The following is a 20,147-nucleotide window of genomic DNA, read 5'->3' as shown; positions in this document are numbered from 1 at the left end:
GAAAGGAGCAGCTCTGAACTAGCATGGTAGACAGGTAGGTGAACTAGCATTTACTGCACAATAGCATGAATTAAGTACTATCTTAGAGGTAGGTGCAAGAACATTAAGAACAAAAAGCAGGGATATCTAGATCAGAGTGGGAGTTTTGGAAAGGTTCCTGGGAGATAAGGCTTGAACTGCTGTTGTAGGATGAGAAAGAGTTAATTAGAGATGGGGTGGGAGGATGAGGACATCCCAGACATCAAAAGTACAGAAACATGAAAAATGTTAAGTAGCTCAGGATGGTAGAAATAAAATGTACCTGTGGAAGAGGTGGGAAATGATGGTAGGAAGATAGGCAGAGGGCAACCACTAGGGAATTTGTGTGTTAAGCTTCAGAATTTGAACTCTGAACTGAAATTTATGGGGTACCACTGAAGAATTTTTAAATAGGATATTGATCATTTATTTAAATTCTCTAAGGCATAGACATATATTTTAAAAGCCATAATCACAGTTGAGGTTAGTCATAATTGCATGGCAAATAAGGAAATGAGCAATTGCTCTGATCTGTAGGGTGTTATAGGGAAAGCCTTGACTATCTATGAGGCTCTGATCAACAGGGCTTCCAAGGAGTGACTGGGTCATTGTTCTCATGGGGCTTCACCAAACGCCTTGAGCAGAAAGACAGCACTTTGAGAGAAGGAGGCTTTGTACCAGAGGGTGGTTACTGATTCAAATTCATGTATGTTGAGTCCCAGCTGGGGCCTTGACATTGATCTTCTGTACTCCTGGATCTGAAATAAATTCAGAAATACAGTTCTTTGGAATGAAAGCAAAAATAAGGGTGGGAAAGAAAGGCGAAATACAGAAAAGAATTAGCCTTACTTTAGTGAGAAATTCCCAGCAGGGCATTCTTTTGAGTAGCATGTACTCTGTTCTATTCCATTAATTTTAAAAGGAGGACCACTAGAAATGACTTATCTGAGTAACCCAAAAGATTCAGATCAGCTAGTCAACTAATGGGACCCAGGTCACCTTTTACATGAATGATGCATGAGTAGATGATAGATACAAAGAGCTTTACTAAATCTGCCGATGTTTAGTGTCTAAGAAATTGAAGGGTTTCAGTCAAATGAATAAAGATTCTTTCAATATAGTGATTTCCTGTGTTTTGGGAGATTAACTAGTGTATGCTTCTGCTAGCAGTTTATTTTTCTGCTCTGACAAAGAGAAAAAAATTAAAGAAAAAGAAATGTTGTTATGTACACATTAGAAAGATGGAGGATTTATAGAACTGCACTATTTTACTGTTTCTGAACAACCCTTTTTTAATGGAAAAGAGACCTGTGACCTCATTTGCATTTCAAATATTCCTGGAGTGGAATGGTGAAGATCAATGAATTGATTGTCAGAGAAACAGCATGAGTGACAAATTTCTTAGTAAAGAAAAAAGAGACACAAAGAAGAAGGATAGTGAGGTCTTCTTAATTTAGGAGTAATGGAACAAAAAGGTCTCAGTTCTATTCTTCTCATTTTTCTAAAATTTGAATAATCTTAGAGGATAAAATAAAAATGCTGACCTGAAAGTGTGGTTAAATATTTTCTCAGTGTATAATTATGTGGCACTTGAATATGTCCCAACATATATTTTAGTGGTGGGCTCTAGTTTCCCTTGTCTGGGGATATTTTGAGAGGCAATGCAATGTAATAGAAAGTGGATTACATTTGGAAGCAGAAAGCCACTTTTCTAGAAAGCCAGGCCTCAAATATTTAAGGCCAGAGATTGCACTTCTTTTCAGAAGGGTTAATAGTAGAAACATTTATTATATTCAGAGGACATTGCACTCCATTGTCTCCAACAAAATAATCACTTTAGCACATAATTGTCCCAAATCTAATCCTTAGCAGTCATCAACCAGGTTAGGGTATTTTGAATAGCATCGCATGTTTAATGCTAGTTGTCCTGAGTATGTGGGGCTGCAGCAAGTTAAGCACAGCTCCTTTTTATGAGCCTTCTCCAATTCAAGGTGAAGGTCTGGTCTGTGCACTTCCCTTCAGTTTGCTACATCTTGTTAACTAGTTTGGACAAAAAGAGACTTAGATAAGGAGATGAAGATCTACCTTGATTCATGGGCATGTCTGATGGTTCAGCAGGTTGGGCAGTGACTTGGCAAGAACAAAGGTAGAGATTGTTGACCTAGAGGTTTGGGGACTAGCTATCTGTTTAGAAATCTCAGAATGAGCCCAGTGTTAGAGAATTTGTGTATCCTATGTGGATGCTCATTGTAGTGGGTTGATTTGTGTCTTCCTCCCAAAAAATACATCTAAGTCCTAACCTCTGGTACCTGTGAATGTGATCTTATTTGGAAAGAGGGTCTTAATAGATGTAATTAAGTTAAGGATTTCAAGACGAGGTCATCCTGGATTTAGGGCAGATCCTTAATCCAATGACTGGTGTTCTTGTAAGAGAAAAGAGAAGGAGATTTGAGACACAGAGCTACACGGGGAGAAGGCCACATGAAGACAGAGGCAGACGTTGGAGTCAGGCTGCCATAAGCCAAGAAGCAGCTGGAGCCACTAGAAGCCAGAAGAGTGAAGGAAGAATATTCCCTTGGAACTTTTGGAGAAAGTGTGGCCATGCCAACACCTTGATTTCAGACTTTTCCTCCACAATCTCCAGAACTGCAAGAGAATACATTTCTGTTATTGTAAGCCACCAAATTTGAGATAATTGGTTATAACAGCCCTGGGGAAAAAACCTACTCATGAAAACAAACCCTTACTGGAGACTCCAATTACTACCTCATGCCAAAAGGGGTGAAAAGGCCAAAGCGGGGGCTACAGTGTTGCTGGGTTGAATGACAGACATGGAGAAGAACTATATATTCCAGAGAATACCTCATACTTTTTTTTGTGAGCACTGAGGGAAGAACAGGGACATGGAACTACTGAGTCCCCAGCTGTTCTAGAGGGGCTGTCTCTTGATGGGGAATGGGAACAGTGGAGATGGCACTGTATCAGCAGGGGAGCACAAGAGACAAAAAAGCCACGTTTCAGGTGGTGTATGTGTGTGTGTGTGTGTGTGTGTGTGCCTGCATGCATATGTATGTGTAGAGATTTGACAGAGTAAGAGGCTCTGGAGAAGTTATCAATACCTAGAGAGAAAAGGATATGGGGATTTTTAAAAAGTGTTTTTGTGGATAGGTGTGGTGGCTTGTGCCTGTAATCCTAGTACTTTGGGAGGCCAAGGTGGGTGGATTACTTGAGGTTAGGAGTTCAAGACTAGCCTGGCCAACATGGTGAAACCCTGTATCTACAAAAAATACAAAAATTAGCCAGGCGTGGTGGCAGGCACCTGTAGTCCCAGCTACTTGGGAGTCTGAGGCAGAGAATTGCTTGAACCCGGGAGGCAGAGGTTGCAGTGAGCTGAGATTGTACCACTGCACTCCAGCCTGGGTGACAGAGTGAGACTCTGTCTCAAAAACTAAATAAATAAATAAAGTGTTTTTGTGAGTCATACATTTAATTTTCTCTAATACTCTTCAAAAGATAAAAGCAATTTGGATTGCTTTTTTTAAAATGAACTTTATTTTTTAGAACAGTTTTAGATTTACAAGATAATTGAGAAGATGGTAGAGGGTTTCCATATCCCTGTGGTTGGTTTCCCCTATTATTAACATCTTACATTAGTATGATACATTTGCTATAATTAATAAACCAATGTTTACATTATTATTAATGAAATCCCATAGTTTATTCAGATTTTTTAATTTTTTACATAAAGTCTTTTTCCTGCTCTAGGCTCCTGTGTTAGCCTGTTTTGCATTGCTATAAAGAAATACCTAAGACTGGGCAATTTATAAAGAAAAGAGGTTTATTTGGCCGACAGTCCTTCAGGCTGTACAAGGATGGCACCAGCATCTGCCTGGCTTCTGGTGAGGCCTTGGGGAGCTTTCACTCATGGGGGAAGGCAAAAGGAGGAGCCAGTGTGTCACAGGGCAAGAGAGAGGGGAGAAGGTTCCAAACTCTAACAATCAGATCTCGTGGTAACTCATTACCACAGGGAGGGCACCAAGCCATTCAGGAGGGATCCACCCGCATGACCCAAACACCACCTATAGGCCCCAGCTCCAACACTAGGGATCACATTTTAACATGAGATTTGGAGGGGACAAACATTCAAACGATATCAGATCCCATCCAGGATACCCCATAACATTTAGTTATAATATGTCTTTAGACTCCTTTTGGCTGTGGTGGTTTTTTAAGCTTTCCTTTGATGATCTTAATAGTTTTGAGGAGTACGGGTCAGGTATTTTGTAGGATGTTCCTTTATTGGAATTTGCCTGATGTTTTTCTTATGACTAAACTAGGGTTCTAGGTTTTGAGGAGGAAGACCACAGAGGTAAAGTGCTATTTTTTGTTACATCATATCAAGGCTACAGATGACTGCCCTTTAAAGTCACTTGTTTCTTGAACTTTTCTTTTCTTTAATGGAGCTCTATGCAACAACTGGGCCTGAGGAACCACGGGATTTATTCTGGTTACAATGAACATAGAAGAAATACCTTGTCATTAAAAAAAATCAACAAGCATTACAGAAATATTATATATTGCTTTTAATGAAGACTGTCACAGTATATAAAGACTGCTATTGAGCATCTATATTACATTTCCTAGCTTGAGCTCTCTCTCCTTCCCTGGGCTCTGTTAGAGTTTGGAAAATGCTTTTGTGTATGTAAAGTTTTGATACCAATAATAAATTTGTGAGACAGATAAACCACGTATTATTGCCCTGGTTTTATAGGAGAGGGTCAAGGATTCTAAGTAACTTGCCCAAGATGACACAACAAGTGAATGATGAGGATAGAATTCCGCACAAGGCCTGCTAGCTGCAAGTTATTACCCCAGTGTATTAGTTTGCCAGGGCTGGTGTAACGAAGTACTGTATGGCACAAACTGAGTGGCTTAAACAATAAACAGTTATTGTTTCACCAGTCTGGAGGCTAAAAGTCCGAGATCAAGGTATCAGCAGGGCCATGCTCCCTCTAAGGTGCTGGGGAAGGATGTGTTCCAGACCTCTCTCCCAGCTTCTGGGAGTTCCTTGGCTTCTGGCAGCACAATTGCCATCTTCACGTGGTGCTCTCCCTGTGTGCATGTCTATTTCCTGCGTTTCTGATGTCAATTGTTGAGCTGCGCTGCCTCTCTGAGTGTCCCTTATTTCTTTTATTAGCACCTCGCTGTTTGGTTTCCACCAGACGTCTAGCGCAGAGTTTGGAGGCACCCTGATTTCAGAATCTCAAGATTGCACCTCCTGTGAGTGGGAAGAGTTTCTCCCCTGCATTTAGTGTTCTGTAAAGGTGCAGATGTTCCAAACAGCCCTGCTGACCAACTTCCTTTTAAAATGCCAGAGCCATTAAGTACAGTGAATTTGTTCTACTTGAGAAGGGTGGGTTGCAGTCAGCAGGAGTAAAAGCCTGCCACTTATCGGTCTAAAAACGTGTGTAGCAGCTACAAATAACCCTTTGGATTAATGGAATCAACAGTCTTTAGGTCTCCAGATGTAAAGAGGCCTTTTATTAGACATGCATTCATTTATTCAACAAGCCCTGGTGGCGGTTTGAGTTGAGCTAATGCTGATTTGAGGCTGATGTCCTTCCTCTTAAGGCTATCTTCAATAATTATTCTGTTATTGACACATCACTGACCCAGGCATGACTAATGGTTTAGTATTACTGAGAGATGCAGCTAAAGGTCAACTAAAAGGGGACGTGCCGGGAGTCGCGCTGACATTTCTACTGTACAACGGTGGAGCAAGTGGAGATTTTAAGGGGGTAGACCCCACTCAGTATTTACAGCCGTCTTGAGTGCCATTACAGTGCTGCGTAATCGAATTTCTCCCTTTTCTGAAATCTTTGTTCCGCTTATTAATTAAGTGAAATGACACAACAGGGTGAGCACTGGAGGTCTGTGGCACACTTAGGTGCATTGTTAGGATGGCGGCACGGGCTTGATTACAGTCAGCGTGCACAGTAGCACGTTACTTATTGGGCAATAACACAGACCCAGGAGTGTCTTTGTAAGAGTTGAGAGAGGCATTTTCAGGTACAGAAAAAAAAATGTTTTTAATGAAATTTAGAAAATGGGGTCAGAGTATGATTTATCGACTATATCATTCCCTCCAGCATCTGCAAAGATAGAAAGAAGCCAGGGAGGAAGAACGAATTTAGAGCTCTAGGGTATTTCTCATTAGCTACATCCCCCTTTTTCATGTCCACCTATAACCCTATGTCAATGCATCAACTATTTTTCTAGGCAAGGTTTACTATCATCTCCTCAAGATGCCTTTTTATTTTAAATACTGAAGGGCTTGCCTGTCAAAGACTCTGGTCAATTGCTTTTTGCTGTTGTCAGTTTTCCAACGTGTAAAATGGGCAGGCGAGTCCTTGAGGCAGTACTGCCTCACAGAGAACTCGGGTGAGGCAATGGGCCCAAAACTCTTTGTGTTCTGTGCTTGAAGACTTGCTGGAAAACATTAAAGTAATCCATAATCACAGGTCCACGCCATGCCCATTAAAATGATACAACACATGTTTCCTGAATGCACACAGGAATCTGAGTGGGACTTTTCTATTTGTTCTCTGTGGTGGACGCGGAGATGTGCTGCTTAATCGTCTTTCAGGACTTAGGTCTGACTTACCCAGCCACTGGTCTGCAGGCAGATGGCTCACAGCATTCAGTTCCTTTCAGGGATGTCTCAGATGAGGAGAGCAGCCTTGAACAGGTCACAGCCCCTTCCTGGGCAGCTGCATCCAATGACTGGCTGATGAAGGGTTAGAGAGGCCTGGCTCTCTCCCCACCTGGAATAGCATTGAGAGGTCAGTCCATCTTCAGAATTCCCCAGTGGGCCAGTGAGATGTCCACTGAAACTTCATTGTAGCCCAGCTTTCTCCCTCTGCCTAGTCTTACCCACTTCCTTTCCTTCCCCTTCCCTTCCCTTCTCTCCCCTCCCCTCCTCTCCTGTCCCCTCTTCTCCCCTTTCTTTTCCTAAGAGTTAAATCCTAACAGCACTCCCTAAAAATGTTCTGCACACTAATCTTTGTCTCAGAATCAGCTTCCTGAAAACCCAAGCTGCAACATTCATAAAATTGTATATGTATCATGTACTAGGCTCCAAATACAGAAGAGATTTGAGGACCGACTGGATGGGGTGGCAAAGACAATAGGCTCCTCATTGATGAGAGAACTCTGGTTTGTGATTAGAGCTGTTATGTGGAGTTTGCAGGCTGGAACATAGCTGCTCACAGCCCCCCTGCTTTAATCTGGGATCTCATGGCCACAGCCCCCTCAGAGCAAAACTCCTTTCAATTCTCTCCCCTTGAAGGCTGAACCATGCTGGGCCTGGTTTACTAGAACCATGACTGTATTCCACAGCAGATGTTAATGAAGAATGGGCACATGAAGTGGAGAGTACTTTCTGATTGGCTAGTGCATTTTGAAGAGAACATTGAATCTATTAAAATGTGCAATTGGGAAACAGAGCCTATGATGCCAACTACATATTTTTTGTGACCTTTGTTTAAAGGGTTTCATTCAGTTCTCTAGTAAGTGAGGGGAACAGTTCCAACAGTGCCGTCTATTTATTTTCTTCCCCGGTTTTCCCTTTTTCAGAGCAGACGACATGATGCAGACCTTTCCTACGTCCCAGATCTGTGTTTATTTGCTCCTGCCATTTGCTTGGCTCTATTGTTAAAAGAAGAGAATATGGGAAAAAGAAAAGTTATGCTCCTTAGAGTCTTTTCTAATTAACTGTTTGAAAGAGACTTTAAAAAATGCCTAAGTGTGAGGTTATTTGTATGCCTAATTTCGTTTTTATGTTACACTTACTTTTAAGTGTAATTTACCAAGGCTTAACACTTGTATTCTTTCAGGGGCATTACAAAGAGCATTGCACATTTATTACAACCCTTTAAATGGCTGTGTTTTATTTCCATATGCTTTTAAATGGTTATTGAGTGGATTTGGTGCTCTTCCTGTAGTTAAAGTGCATTTTTTTATTGTACATAAATGGTAAATAATTGATACCTGCCATATGCTTCTCTCCCTTTCTGAGCTCCCCTTTCCCTTTCTCCTCTTCATTCTCTTCCCTTCTGTGTTCCTATTGGTTTATGCTCTTATTGTGCTCGCCATCCTTTCCTCTCCTCTCTGCAGGTTTCCATTGCTTTCAACGCCATTTTCCTTGCCTCTCAATGTGCTCATTTGAGAAAGAATTTTCACATGGATTCTGAAGACCATTGCATTATCCTTTGGGGGTGAAGTGGGGAGGGTAAGGGCAAACAGCTTTATTAGGTTATTCCTGAATCAAGAATTTTAAATAAGAGAGTGGTTTCAGAGAATGTTTTTTAGAAATTATTCTTTTCTTCAGATTGCTGAATTGATATTGGACTAATTCTTGTTGGCTGTCTCTTTTTCTCTGGCCAGTGAGAGCCTCTAGAAGCCTGAAATTAAGGACGATGTGGCCAAGTGTCTGAGAGCATTCTTAGCAGGCAGCTTCTCAAGCCCAGCAGTTTTAAAAGATCTCTCATTAGGGAAATGAGAAGAAATTTTGCAAGAGAAAATTTAAAGAATGTTCAGTCTTTGATAAACTTGTTTTCAGGAAATTCCTACTATATTAAGGACACAGAACTATAGAAATTTTAGATTTCTTTGCTTTTAAGTCTAAAGAAGGCAACAATTAAAAGCCATTTATAGATGTTGCAACCCACTAACACTAGAATAGTTTTCCTTTTTGAGACAAGAAGGAGTTGAAAATTCATATGGAAATGCAAGGGACCCAGAATAACCCAAACAATCTTGAAAAAGAACAAAGTTAGAGGACTCACACTTTCCAATTTCAAAACTTACTACAAAGTAACAGTTATCAGGACAGTGTGGTTCTGGGACAAATATAGGCATATTGATCAATGGAACAGAAATGAGAATCCAGAAATAAACCTACATGTCTATGGTAAATTGGTTTTCAACAAAGGTACCAAGTTCATTAAAAGGAGAAAGAATGGTCTATTCAACAAATCATGCTGGTGTAACTGGATAGCCACATGCAAAAGAATGAAGTTGGATTACAACTTTAAACGATATACAAAAATTAACTCTAAACGAATTGAAGACCTAATGGTAAGAGCAAAACTACAAAACTCTTAGGTGAAAACATAGGGGTGAATCTTTGTGACCTTAGATTTGGCAATGGATTCTTAGATATGACACCAAAAGCACAAACAGAAGGAAACAAATAGATAAACTGGACTTCTCTAGCATTAAAAACTTCCCTTCTTCAAAGAATACAAGAAAGTAAAAAAGACTGACAGAAAGGGAGAAGAAAATGTTCAAATCATATATTTGATAAGAGACTTATATCTAGAGTATTAATGCTTACAGCTCAATACTAGATAACCAGACATTAAAATGGGCAAAGGATTTGAATAGAAATCTCTCTAAAAAAGATATATAAAAGTCCGACAAGCACAAGAAATGACGCACAACACATTATTAGCCATTGGGGAAATGTAAATGAAAACCAAAATGAGATACACTTCATACCCACTCTAATTAAAAAACAAAAAATAACGAGTGTTGGCAAGGGTATGGAGAAATTGGAATCCTTATGCACTGCTGGTGGGAATGTAAAATGATGCAGCCATTTTGGAAAACAGTCTGGTTGTTCCTTAAAAGGCTAAACACAGAGTTACCGTACAACCCAGTAATTCCACCCCCCGCCAGTATCTACTCAAGAGAAATGAAAACATCTGTTTGCACAAACACCTGCACATAAAATGTTCCTAGCAGCATTATCCATAATAACTAAAAGGTAGAAACAAACCAAATGTCCATCAACTGATGAATTAATAAATAAAATGTAGTATATCCATACACTGGAATATTATTTGGCTATAAAAGGTGTGAAGTACTGATACATGCTAGAGCATAAATGAACTTTGAAAACATCATGCTAAGTGAAAGAAGCCAGCCACAAATGTTCATATACTGCGAGATTCTATTTATATGAAATATCCAGAATTGGTAGAAAGTAGAGACGTAGAACTTGAGAGGCTGAGGTGGGTGGATTACTTGAGGTCAGGAGTTCAAGACAAGCCTGGCCTACATGGCAACACCCCATCTCTACTGAAAATACAAAAATTAGCCGGGCATGATGGTAGGTGCCTGGAATCCCAGCTACTCAGGAGGCTGAGGTGGGAGAATTGCTTGAACCCAGGAGGCAGAGGTTGCAGTGAGCCAAGATCAGCTCTCGTGACAGAGTAAGACTTGGTCCCCCTGTAAAAGAAAGTAGAGACATAGAGATAGAAAGTAAATTAGTGATTGCTTAATGCTGAGGGAGAATGGGGAGATTAGGGAGCGATAGGAAAAGGATATAGGGTGTCTTTCTGGGGTGATAAAATGTTCTAAAATTGCTTGTGGTGATGGTTTCACAACTCTATGAATATACTAAAAGCTGTTGAGCAGTGTACTTTAAATGGTTGAATTGAGCGGTGTGTGAATTATATTTCAATAAAGCTGTAACCAAAAAAAATCTCCAATGATTAAAAAAAGAGGAGTTGGAATATTTTGAAGTCATGGAAGTATATCTTTACCCGAAAGCAAAGCTACCACTTCTTTTGAGTAGTAACTTCCAAAGTTCAAGGAACACTTGGTGCAAGTAAACAATTATTCCTGCTTTACAGATGCAGCACTCCAGACTCACAGGGTTAAGTGACTTGCCCAAAACTAAACAGATAATTGGTGGTAGCTATGGGGAACCTAGGTTTCCATCTCAGTCTCTTAGTACAGGGCGCTGTTGTTATACCAGCTCTTCTCCATGTTTCCTTCTCAGAGTCCTCTGGAGGCAGCAGAAATAGGAAACTATGCTGCCTTTGCTTGTTTTCTTATATTTTTGTTATGAACTAACCTAACACACAATTCTCAAGTCCTTTTTGGTAGGTAACAAGAACCTCTGATGAAGTTTGTGGTGGGTGTGGGTTAGCTATTGCCTCACAACCTTCCTATCAGGTTATCATGAAAGCAGATCTCAGGCCAAATTCTGCCACACACGTGAACATTCACGAAGCAGTCATGTAAGCAGGCACAAAACAGCTCCGATAATCTGCTCTGCAAACATAATGGCATCCTAGGCTTCCGTCCTTTTCGGTGCATGCATCCCTGCTTGCATGAAAATCCACTTGTGGACATGAAGATATTCCAGAGGCAGGATTCTGTTCCAACTGCAGTTCAGGCAAGCAGAGATCCTCCTGGCTAATGGCTGGACATGGGGCCATTCAGAAAACAAGCTCTGCGCATCATCTCAGAAGAGATCGTCCATAGGCCTGGCTAGATTCTGATACCCTCTTTAAGCACGGGTGGGGAGAGTGTCTTAAATATTTTAGCATATTTTATATATATATATATATATCTTGAACACAGTTTTACCAACAAAGCCCATTTCTAACATTCTTGAACCTCAGAATCCACTGCTATAAAATAGGGTATTTAAGGAGTAGATTAAATATGTGAAAAATCCTGTAATATGCCAATTAGAAAGTCATGAATTTATTGAATAAGTAGCCCCTTTTAATAGTTCTAAAATTCACTATGCTAATTAACAAAATATTGGGTGCTGATTGAAATATAGAAAGAAGCAGCATTTTTTAGTAGCTGCTTCTAGAGGCGTCCATTCTGATATCTTGCCAACAGAGCACCCCAGAAGTATGGGTTTTCCATTAAAGTGACTGACTTCTCCTGGAGTAGAAGCCTAGACTAGCATATAAGCATATCTGACAGACTAGGCTGAAATCTTTCCAATTAAATTGCAGACATATTAATAAATATGCAACAAAACTCCAAGCAATGTACTAAAGCTGTCACTTGCTTTACGTATTTTAATTACATATTGTGATGCTTATAGCCTCAGGCTTGTTACAAATGATAATTTTTTCAAATCAAATAAAGAGAAAATATAAGAAGAAGGGGGGGACGAGAGTAGAAAGAAAACAAACAGCGACAGAAATAAATAGAAACTGAGGAAGAAACAGAGTGGTAGATTTGGGAATCAGGCTCTGAGCGAGACACACAGAGAGAACAAGAAATTAGGACCAAAATAGTCGTGCGTCCTCAGGTCGCTCATTTTTCTAATTTCCATACAATCCCTTCAAGGACCTCCTTTCTACTGGCGAAGAGTAACAGGTCTGTCTCCACAAAACTATCCCCAGGCAGGCTGGAGGGATCACTGAAGTTCAACAGAGATGTATGCTGAGAGAATAACCTTAAGCTGACTCTCCCTTCCTGGGTCTGGGAGGCTGATGTTGTGCTGTTGGTGCGGTGGGAAGCATCCTCCACAGGACAGGCCCGGAAAGCTGCAGCGACACAGCATCTGGGGGCAGATCCGGTGGCCCTTTTCATGGGGTGGAGCAGATGGCTGTCTGTGGGCAATGATGTGAGGGGGCTAGCCAAGGCCCTTCTTACTTCACTATTTCTGCTCATTGCCTGTCTTGGCTTTGCCACCTAGGGTTATGTGATGTTGGACAAATTACCAAACCTTTCTGGACCTCAGATTCTAATTTTACATAAAATGAGGTGTATTGAGGACTACAGTCATAGTTGTAGGTTCCAGGACCCCCACAGATACCAAAATCCATGGATGCCCACGTCCCTTGTATAAAATGGTGTAGTATTTGCCTGTAACCTACATGCATCCCCCCGTCTACTTTAAATCATCTCCAGATTGCTTATAATACTGAATATAATGTAAATGCTATGTAAATAGTTGTTATACAGTATTGTTTTAAATTTGTAATTTTTATTGTTTTTTAAATTTTGTTTAATTTTTTGGAATATTTTCAATCCATGGTTGAGTCTGAAGATGCAAACCCGTAGATATGAGGAGCCAACTGTAATGCCATAACTATATGAAGACTCCTGTAAACACTTCTTTCATTTTTTACTTTTTCTTTAATTCTGGTTTTTTTTTTTTTTTTGGTAACAGTTTTTTTTTTTTTTTCAATACGGGTACCTTGTTAAAATGTCAATAGCCCTGGGAGAGGTACATATGGACAGTTTTTCTCAAATACCCATCAAAGCACCCCTAATGGAGGAGGAAAACAAACATTTTGACCCCCTGAGATCTAGGCAAGGAGTGGGAAGCTCTTGCCTCAAGCTCAAAATGTATTTGCAGTTTTAAGTTTTATTTTAAAAGTCCATGAATTTTGCGTTTTACTACAAGTTTGCATTTTACTCTAGTTTGTAATGCTCCAAAAATAGTGCCATTTCCTCTTCTATTGGCACTCCAGGAAAATGTACCATGGGTTTTCCTGTGCTTCTTGTCCTCCTGCATGTCACCTTGTACTCCTCAGAGTCTGTAATCCCTGCTTGAGTAGAGTGAACTTACCTTATCAGCTAATGTGTTGTGTTGACAAATAAAGCAACGAGGGAAATGGGATACCCGAAGGTGACTCCAGTTTTGTCTTGGGCCCATTGGGCCTGGTATTATACCCAGACTATTCTAAATCTCTGGATGGAAACCATGCTGATTTCATTTCCAGACAGAGGCAAAAAGATGATAAGAGAAGAAGTGGCTTAGAGAACTAATAGTTTTTTGATGTTCTCAGCCTCCTGAAAATTTGATTTTAGACTTGAGGTCTTCTTGGCCACGTGAAGAAGGCTGAGGGGTTCCAGTCCTCTCAACGATCATCTTTACTAAATTCAATTATCCTGAGCTTATCAGAGAGGGCCAGAACTTGGGATTGGTACTTGAACCTGAAGTATCCTTTCAGGTAATATTTATGGTTTTGGGGCCCCTGAAGTTCTCAAGGACCTCTTGTTCCAAGATATAAGCATTACTTTAAGATGGTTATGCCAAGTGAGAAGACATCATCTCATCTTCTGGGGACATTAAATTCATGATCCTGCTGTCACGAAAAGGTACTAAGAGGTTAAACATTTATTGGAAGAGGATCTTTTTAGAGTCATCTCTCAACAAGTTGTCTTATGCTGCACAGATTGTCTCAATCATTACTAACAGATGCATCTGCAGCAAAAGACAATTTTGCAAGCCCAGGCAGAAAAGAACTCTTGCTTTTCTGAAATCTTTCCCCTGGCTCATATTAAAACTAGCCAGGAGAAGAGACATAGCAAACTTTATTAGGGACGGTTCCCTGGAGGGGAAAATAATGGGGATAATGAGACAAATATTCTTAAGGCATCCAGGGGGCTTCTGAAATAAGCAGACTCTGGTCCACTGAAATCGCTGTTGGAGAAATGGTTTTGCTATGCACAGTTTTACACAATGTGTTCTGTTATGTTACATTCCAAATATATTTGAAATTATCTAAAGGGGAGCTAGTCACGTTTAAAAGCATCATCGCCAGAAGTAGCCAACTGAATAACAACATAGATCACCCTTACTGATATAGATGGGGTAACACAATTGTTTCCTTTGTGAGTAAAATTCACCTGGGCCTCAGAAATGGCCAGAGTGAGCACTGCTCACATTTGGAGCCAGAACAGACTGCAAGGATAGGGATTTAGGGGAGTCAAGAAAGGAGAGTTCTCATTTCTGCCTCAAGCCTGGTTCTCTTTAAGAAGTTAGAGTGTGGGCTTGGGGAAAATGTGCTGAGACAGCAATTCTGTTTGGGAAGTTTGGGAACCGCCCCATTGTAAAGTCCAGAGATGAAGAAAGGAACTTTCATTTATTCCAAGTGACACTGCAGAGTCTTGTTTAGCTTATCTTTCCTAGGGCACTGTCACTAGCCATGAACACAGATCATATAATGGGAAGGTGTGGGAGAATGTTCTGTGTACCAACCAGAGAGACCTCATGTCTCTCTGCTGGCCATCTTCCTACATGCCAGGCCCTACGGGAATATAAAGTTGAGTAAATCTGCACACAAATGACATGGGAGGAGCTCCCAGTCTTTTGTAAAAGATTTATGTAGCGGCATTATATAGTGGTTAGAAGCACATATGGGGCATGATAGTGTAGTGTTTAAGCTCATAGGCTTCTAAAGTTAGACTGCCTGAGTTTATACTCTAGAATGTCTCCACTAATTAGCATCTCAAGTTCACTGAGTCTCAATTTTACCATTTGTAAAATGGGAATAGTAGTTGGACTGGCTATAGGATTTTTTTGACCATAAATGATCTGACAAATGTATAGTGCCTGATCCATAGTAAGCATTCAATAAGTGAGGCTATTATTATTTATAGAAAATCTATAGTAGATCATTGACATTCCCGAAGGAAATGTGTATAGGGAGACCTTTTGTAATCCCTTGAGAATAATGCCATAACATAGCCATGGAAGCAAAATTTTAGAAGAGGCAACTAAGCCTCAGTAAGAAATTTTGATTGTACAAACCAACCAACCTTCTTCCCTAGAAAACGCAACATTAGAATGAGTTCTCAGCAAATGACAAATTGCTTCTTGACATGGACTTTTGGAGTTAGATGGGTCTAGTGCAAATTAGGGCCATTAAATTCCTGAGAATGTAGAAGGTCCTTAAGAGTAAAGTCATCACAGAGAAATGCAATTTGCTAGGGGAGCAACGGGGTGGGATGCACCCAACAAACTGTCTTGTGACAAACTTGGAAATTCCAGCTTTGCCTAAGTTCCTAGGTGAGAAGGTAGTTGTCTGGGGCTTCAGGAGCTGCACTGGGGTTACGAGTTGTTGGCTGACCCAAACCTAAGGTGTATGTTGCGGGGTGGTGGGCAGGGAGAGAGAGAGAGAGAGAGAGAAGGAGAAAGTGGGAGGGAGAGAGGCAAAGTGAGTGGGCATTTTGATGGCGGGCCTGTGGACTTCTTGGTCAACAGGGAGATAACTCATAAGGATGTTGAGCCAATTCAGACAAACTCTACTACAGATTCAATCACAGACTGTATGGAATAACCTCCTTAGCTCTTATTATTCATCTGAAAATTTCAGATAGCCGCCTAGAGTAGGACAGTGAAGCCACATTTTTGTGAGGCTGAATTAGACTGTTAGACTGTCTGGCATTCTATGATGCTCTGTAGACACTTCCCGTTCTTCTGAGAGAGGTGTTTATGCTCTGTCTGATTTTGAATGACCATAACTGGACACTTTTACATAACCCTGACATTGAAGGGTAGAGCAAGTTCAAGGCAAAGTGGAACTCCATACCCAGTTGGCCTTCAGTGAACTAGCCTACGTTTTCTGCATAATTTTCTCCCATCTACTGAGAGCTCCCTTTCTTTTAAAGGGCTTGACACCCTTTTCTATCTTCATCCTTTTCTCCATCAGTCTCTGCTTCAGCAAAATATTTGATATTAGTCATTTATATTTCATGTGAATTTAAGCCAACACATTACTTCCCCCAGAAGTAATTTTCCCTTATCCTCAAATATGAACTCATCTTATATCTGGCTTTGACTTGGCTCTTATGTTCGTTGAGCCATGAAAACAACTTCAGGGAGGACATTGTAGGTTTTAGTGTGGTACAACATGGGACTTTGGTAGCAGGAGTTTTGATTCACAGGTCATACTTTGATCAAAGAAAGTTGTCTGTACCAGGAGAAAAAACATGCTTGTAAGTAAATCAAGAAAGGACCTCTATACCAAACTGGATTTAAAAGCAAATGAAGGAGAATAGGGAAAAAGATGAGGAGATGGAAGAGAAGAAGAAGAAAAAAATAAAAAACAAAAAGTGGAAGAGAAGTAGAGAAACAATGACCACTTTCTCCTGGCAACTAAGAACAAAGAGCCCAAGGGACAATTCCCAGGCAAGGGCCCTGCAGAGGCTAGAGCTGACTGGTGCAGGCAGGGGCTCAGGGAATGGCACTGATTGCACGACCCCTTTCTCTTTTCCTTTGCTTTACAAATCTTTGCCTTATAAAATGACTTCAAAAGCAACTACCAGTTTCCTCATTTTCTTTTTTTTTTTTTTACTCATATGTTGTTCAAATCACACATATACAAATGAACAGTAAGAACAACAACATGCACACACACACACACACACACACACACACCACACAATTTTAGGAATTTTCTATGACTTTCCAGCCTTGTTTGATTGTTTTCCATTCTGCTCTTTACGTAGTTGTTTCTCTGCTGATTGATTTATTTGAAGATTTTAAAGGTCAAAGTTTAGTTTATTATTACCTTTAAAAATGTATGTTAAAAAATAGAACAAAGAATATCCTGAAGAACTAGCTAGGTGCTGTGCAAAGCCCAGAAGTTGTTCCAATTTCTACTTACAGGATTTAAAATCTTGCTTTTGAACAGAGATAAAACTAGAGGGAGAAAAGGAGAAAAGAACACCATCAAAGCAAAGAAAAAGGAGGCTGAAGTGTCCAAAAGCGTCGTGTTAGCTTTTTTTTTCAATAGATTAAAATAATCCAAATAACCTCTGAAACACAGCAACTTTATATATAGGGTGTGTTGAAAATGATGTATCAGCTTATAACTGTTTTTCTTAAAAAATAGCTCTTTTTGTATGTATAGTGTCAAACCAATGATATTGTTGATGAGTGGGAATGTGTAGCTTGAGGAAACTTGGTACCTGAGTTACAGGTTAAAATGTAAAACTTTATGAAATAATGGTTTGTATGAAATAATGGCCTGATTCAGATTAGGCTATTGTGGCAAAAACATCCCTGCAATATAAATCACAGTTTCCAATCAAGCTGTCCAATGAATGATTTCACTTTCTGCTGTGTGCCACTGCTTGAAGGGCAGAAAGGATTGGGGTTCTCCCTGAAAAATGTGGGTCCCCAGGGATCTCTCTGTCTGCCACTCTCTCATACTATATTAGTGGTATCTTCTCTTCTTCTCAGCACTAGAATCCAACACGTCTTTTTAAAAAAAGACGTATGACTATATTTTGTTAGAGACTGTGGGAATGAAAACTGTATAACAACAGTAGTCATGTGTTGCATGTTTCATATGCTCCAAGCACAGTACCCGGAGCTGTACATTCATACTTCATTATCCCTGAACCTCACAAGTCAGCCAGCTTCTTTAGCAATGCTTCCAATCCGTGGAAGAGAAAGCCTTCCTGTTTAGGCTCCAGGCTCATCTTTTTTCCTATTAGCAAGGTCCTTTCTATATATTGGTGAAGGCATTCACTCATGGTCAAGCTGACAGTGGGGTTGGTAGTGTGGGAGACAGGGACTTTAACACCCTCGGAGCCTCAGAGTGTTAGAATCCTGCAAGCAGGATTGGTGTTAGCCCTCATTGTGTTAGACTTCTGCAAGCAGAGGCAGGAAGCAGATCTGGGTCATGTGACTGCCTCCCCAAACAATGCAATCCACCTGCAGATGGTGCTGAGCAGTTTCTGTCTTAAAGTTGAGCCCTGCTCTCTTATGTTTGAGCTCTCTGTCTGGAGAACAAATGGAGAACATCAAAGTTTTTCTGTTTTTGCCATGTCGTGACGTGACTTGTGTTTGAATGTCCTCACTCACTTTTTCATCCTGGGCCGTGTGCCACTCGCTGGCCCCTTGTAAGTAGAACTTTAAGGTGGTGCCTGGAATGATCGTGGGTTTTTAGTTTGAAATTCAGTGGCCTGTATTTGAACCTCAGCTTGACCACTTATCAATCATGTGACTCTGTGCAGCTCACTTCTGTGAGTCTCAGGAGCCTCCTTCGAAAAATGAGGATTAAACAAGGCATATAACATTATGCAAAACACTTAGTGTAAGGCCAGGCACAGTGGCTCATGCCTGTCATCCCAGCACTTTGGGAGGCTGAGGCAGGTGGATCACCTTAGGTCAGGAGTTTTAGACCATCCTGGCCAACATAGTGAAACCCGGTCTCTACTAAAAACACAAAAAGTAGCTGGGCATGGTGGTACGCGCCTGTAATCCCAGCTACTTAAGTGGCTGAGGCAGGAGAATTGCTTGAACCCGGGAGGTGGAGGTTGTAGTAATCCAAGATCGCACCACTGCACTCCAGCCTGGGTGACACAGTGAGACTCTGTCTCAAAAACAAAACAAAACAAAAAACAAAACAACACTTAATGTAGTGCCTGGCACTTAGCAAGCATTCGGGAAAAGTTACTCATAATTGTTATTCTGATCATTAGCCTGAGAGCCTGTATGTAGCCTGTAGTACATGGGCTACATGCTTTTGAATGCAGATTACTAGCTTTGTCAATCACGTAGGAAATACACTGTGTAAGGAATATTTTCCTTTTGTAGCTGCACAGATGTGACAGTCTTGCCCTTTGTTTATCTTTTGTTTCTTATACTATTTAAGGCTCTCTTAAGGTATAAGTTATTAGGCAATTATACACACACACACACACACACACACGAATAAATAAATGAGGCTGGCATGGTGGCTCACACCTGTAATCCCAGCACTTTGGGAGGCTGAGGCAGGCAGATCACTTGAGGCCAGGAGTTCAAGACCAGCCTGGACAACATGGCAAAACCCCATCTGTACTACAAATACAAAAATTAGCTGGGCATGATAGAGCGTACCTGTAATCCCAGCTACTCGGGAGGCTGAAGCACGAGAATCGCTTGAACCCAGGAGGTAGAGGTTCCAGTGAGCCAAGATCACACCACTGCACTCGAGCCTGGATGTAAGTGAAACTCCATCTTAAAGAAAAAACAACCACAACAAAAACAAAGAAACAAACCCCAAATAAATTAGTAAAATACATGTAAATATACAATAAAATGTTATATATTTATAGTAAATATATACAACTGCTATCATACTTACATTAGAATATGATATTTTATGAAGCATATCCATTGTTTTTTGATCTCATCAAACATACTACAGAAATTATAGGTTGATTAGTATCTTTCTTTGGGCACAAAAGTGGTAAACAATGTGGCACTGGGGCCTTGAAAATGTTACCCCAAAGTACTTTGAACTGCAGGAGATTGGGAGGGCCTCAGAAGTAAGAAGGTCACTGTGACCTTACCCTGCCTTTCTGTGTGAAGCATGGTCATAAAAGAATTCTCCAACCTACCTTGCTTGAAAGTAGGACATAAGGCCCTCCTCCCAGGGTGACCTGCCCCATACTCAGGGAGAAGGTATGCTACATAGAGGCCAAGAAGAATCTGAGCAAACGGGCCTTGCTGGGTTCCCTTCTCAGTTGATTACCAGTAGGTCAGATCTTTCTAACCATGTTTCTCCATAACTATCTAC

General features: G+C 40.6%; 1 long non-coding RNA gene across 1 annotated transcript; it reads right to left on the bottom strand.

Moving 5' to 3' along the window:
* Window positions 1–707: 707 nt before the first annotated feature.
* Window positions 708–19,585, bottom strand: LOC134759617 (uncharacterized). Its single transcript, XR_010136083.1, has 3 exons — window positions 19,466–19,585; window positions 6,683–6,842; window positions 708–776 (listed from the first exon to the last, which is right to left on the bottom strand). It is a non-coding gene; the product is annotated as an uncharacterized LOC134759617 (long non-coding RNA).
* Between the last annotated feature and the right edge of the window lie 562 nt (window positions 19,586–20,147).

The sequence above is a fragment of the Pongo abelii genome, chromosome 11 (assembly GCF_028885655.2).
Source record: "Pongo abelii isolate AG06213 chromosome 11, NHGRI_mPonAbe1-v2.0_pri, whole genome shotgun sequence".
NCBI classification, from domain to species: domain Eukaryota; kingdom Metazoa; phylum Chordata; class Mammalia; order Primates; family Hominidae; genus Pongo; species Pongo abelii.
The sequence above is the reverse complement of the archived record's forward strand: the minus strand, read 5'-3'. Positions and strand labels throughout refer to the sequence as shown.